We start from the raw sequence: 3,983 nt of genomic DNA, 5'->3' as shown, positions 1-3,983 counted from the left end.
CCGGAAAGTCGGCCAGCGAAGTTAATCGCCAGGAAAAACCTCTGTGTCGATAGGAAAGAGCCGACAGCTATCCGTCGTGGAATTTTGGGACGGAGTTACTGGAGCTTGAGGTATTTGGGAGGAGCCTTTTTGGATTTGTTCCATCAGCTGCGCGGCAAATATTTCGTAAGTGGAGTACGTTTGGTAATACTTGGACTTTAGTATGGATTTTGTGTCTGCGGCGCTCTCGCCTGCAGATATAATGCTGTCGGAGCATATGTCGTATGCTGCCTTTACCGTTTGCCACAAGGAATTGAGGTGATCGCGACGGATGTTACAGGCGGATAACGTTGGTGTAGGAGCACCTGGAGCGTTCACAGTGGCCTCAAAGTGGATCAGACAGTCAGCTGTGGCCATAAATCGGGTTAAAGCGGATTTTACTGATGTTGCCTTGACGTTAAATAATTTAGAATTTTAATTCAGATGTAAGGAAACGGATTGGAATCAAATTGGAATTTAGGAACCAATTAAGATTGTAAATATATACGGTCACACTGTCGGATAGGCAATAAATATTTATTATATCGGATGGTCAGACTTATGTAAGGAATTACGGACTTTAATATTGTTTGTTTGAAAGGAACACTTTTTGTGAGCTCTTGACCAACTGTGCACTGGCGATATACGTATGTAGGTACACTGTACATATGTACATATGTGGGGTGCGAATAGCGGAATAACGTTGCGGGAATTGGAAAGACTTCGCTTATGTTTGTATGTCGGTGCGTTTGTTTGTCACCTGCACAACTAAATTGCAAACGATTTGCTGGAGTAAATTTGTGGATATTGTCACTTTGTTTTTAATTTTAGAAATAGTTTAGCCGTATTTGTAGGTCGAGAAAAGTAGTTGGAGTGGACTGTATTAGAAAAAAGTAGTTCGAGTGGACTGTATTAGATTGTTTTTGTAAATATACACATGCAGCTGGAACACAGTAAAAAATAAAGAGTGCAAATCTTAAGGACAATCTTTATAATCGGGAATTTTTTACTGTGGCTGAGTTATATTTTACACACAATTGGAATTGAAAATATATTTGAGAAATATTTTTGTTGAATAGTAGCACTGAAATGTCTTCTGGAATTGTTTCAAGTGTACAATTGTGGGCAAAGGAAACTGGAATAATGTCGGGCACAAGTAACGGAATTGAAATACATATATTAAATGCCGTTGCGTCGGATTAATCACTTTTGGATTTAGACAATATATCATACAGAAAGTTAGTCGAAATAGGGTTCGAAAAACTGGCTGTATGACCGGCAATTAGTAAGTGGAACTTATCTGGAGTGTTTTAAGCCTGCTGGGACAAAATCAAAGGAAACTCCAGGAGAGGAAAGTCCAAAGATTTTGAAATCCGGCTCGAAGGACCAAAATGTTGGGGCGGTGCCGCTTGATCGATGAAATAGTTGAAGCCCCAAGATTGAATGGTACCCAAAAAACACGGGATTATTTTTGGGGTTTTTTAGGCGACGTGCGTAGGTGTTTATTCGTACACTTTGAAACATGAACTGCTTAAGCCTAACTTAACTTAAGCGCTCCAGAGCAGAGCGGAGACTTAGGGGAGAGATGGAGAGGGAGAGCGGACGGCAGTGCGAGCGCGCGAGATGTAGACATCTGGATAAAACTGCCGCTCGACACTGCCTCCTGAAATTAAACGCCCTTTTCTCGTGAACACTGCCCATGAACTATAATTTTCACTATCCAGTTTTTCTATGGAGTATTGTGAACTCATTTTGTTCATTTTATTGAAACACCACCGAATTTCTAAATATTTAATCTCTTCGATTATTACGCGCAAGTTTTATAGCTTTCTGGGCCCATAACCTATACGGTTTGACGATTTATTGGAGACTGAACTGAAAAATGCTGCACGCAGGCAGAACAATAACTTAAGGAAGAGAGAGAAAAAGAACGCACCGTTACTTTCGTGCAAAAAAACCAAAAAAGAATAAGATATACAGTGGTGCATATACTAATATTTTCAACAATTTCTTTATAGTGAAATTAAAGTGGAGGCATGCCAAAAAATGGTAATCATTTTAAAAACGTAACTCCTGGCATTATAACAAATATTTTAAAAAACTTTTAGCACAAGTCAGGCCAAAAAACTTTGGCTGCAGTAGCTGAAAAAGCCAATGCTGTAAACTTTGTTCTGAAACAGGTAAGAGCTTATAACTATGAAACTATTTCAGCCTCTTTGTTCGTTACTAAAATGGGAAAAACATACTAACGTATTTCGTAGAGCATAAAGTACTGTCCAACGATGATCGGAAAAATGTAATAAGCATTATAGTGGACGATGTTCAAGACAGAGGTATGGCCATCAAAACTACAGATTTTTCATTGTTAGTAGAGGAAATATGTACCTTATTCCCATCTAAAAACGATATAAAGGTAAGAAAAAAAGACATACATTCAAATCTGGAAAATACAAAGATTTGCTTAATTATTTTGTATAGGACTTTTACTTTATTGTACGAGGCCTCGTAACAACGCGTCAGGAAAACTATATTCGCGATATAAAAATATGCGTAGCCGAAAGCTATCTAAAAAGGTTAAGTTAACTACGATGGATGAGAATTCTTCTATTTAAGCTAATTCACATGTTTTTGAAATCAACGAATTTGAGGCGGCAGCAAAAAAAGCATTGCTAAATAGAGACTGCTCAGATTGGGATTTAGTCTGTGCCAACTGGAAAGAAACTTTTCCTCTTCGTCAGCGGGAGTCTAAGGAAATGGACAGTGTAACATTCTTTCAGGAGTGGACTAAATTTAGCCACGCTAAAGTAACCGATCTGGTACGCTTAAATTAAATTATTATTTTACATATCTTAACAAAGTTTAAATTTTAAATTTCTTACTTTTAGATTAACATTGATTTCAGTTTGCTATACCCAAACAAGCAAAACTTGCTTTTTTTTCAATGGGATAACTTAAAATCAGAGATTTTCGCTTATTATATGAAAAACATAACAAATGAGTACTGCAAGAAGCTGCTAACTCAAATTGGCGAGACTTCCCACATTGGTAAAGTATTTTTGAAATGGTTTTGAAATATTTTTATGTAAGTAAATCACGTTTTTCAGATACGAAGGAATATCTTTATACAATTCTTCTCAATGCTGTCGTTTTTCGGATCATATAGGGAAAAAAAACAGGAAGGCAATGATTTCAGATTGTCAGGAGAGTATGGTCCTCAAATTGACCAATCTGAACAACTACCAGACTAAAATCAATACGATGATAAGCCAATACTACAACGCAGGAATGAAGTTGCAGCCACTTTTAACAGTGGAAGGGTTGGAGGATTCGGCCATAAAATCATTTTATGTTTATTTTGACAAACGATTGGTAAAGTTTTCTTCATTCTTAGAAAGTTTTGATATGTGCTTCAAACTTTTCCAAGTACTGGGTCTTGAATACCCAAAGCCTTCACAGCAAGCTTGGTTGCTCGTGCAAACATTTTTTTTTAGCCTTGACACAATCTATGGTTCAAAATCCTCATCTCTGGCTTTGCTACTGAACTTTTTAAAATCATCTCAATCTGTATTATTATTACAACCTATTTCGATTTATCAAAAAAAGCCAAAATGTTTGTTTGCTTTAAATGTTTCAATTCTTTCGATACTCCTCGAGATTTTCTGAGCCATTTCCGAAAAGTGCATTGCTTAAATAAAACCGCTTCAGTTCGTTGTGAGCAGAATAACTGTCATCAAATTTTTACAAACCTCTATACCTTCAGAACGCATATACATAGATGTCATAAGGTGAACATTATTGAACAGCAACCAACTGTGATTGAACCGGCTTCCATTTCTTCTGAGTTGATTTTTATTGAAAATGTTGTTGAAGTCGACAATGAAAGTATTTCCTGCTTGGCATCGAGCGAATATGATGATATTGTTAGCAACATTAGTTCTCCTGCTTCCCTTAATAATTTGGATGAC

The 3,983-nt window shown here is 37.0% G+C and overlaps 1 long non-coding RNA gene across 1 annotated transcript; it reads left to right on the top strand.

Moving 5' to 3' along the window:
• The first annotated feature begins 326 nt into the window (after positions 1 to 326).
• On the top strand, positions 327 to 3,528 carry LOC139354645 (uncharacterized). The gene is made up of 5 exons (XR_011605570.1): positions 327 to 2,198; positions 2,280 to 2,431; positions 2,497 to 2,834; positions 2,904 to 3,063; positions 3,123 to 3,528. It is a non-coding gene; the product is annotated as an uncharacterized lncRNA (long non-coding RNA).
• Positions 3,529 to 3,983: the final 455 nt, after the last annotated feature.

The sequence above is a fragment of the Drosophila suzukii genome, unplaced genomic scaffold (assembly GCF_043229965.1).
Source record: "Drosophila suzukii unplaced genomic scaffold, CBGP_Dsuzu_IsoJpt1.0 scf_12, whole genome shotgun sequence".
NCBI lineage: Eukaryota > Metazoa > Arthropoda > Insecta > Diptera > Drosophilidae > Drosophila > Drosophila suzukii.
The sequence above is the reverse complement of the archived record's forward strand: the minus strand, read 5'-3'. Positions and strand labels throughout refer to the sequence as shown.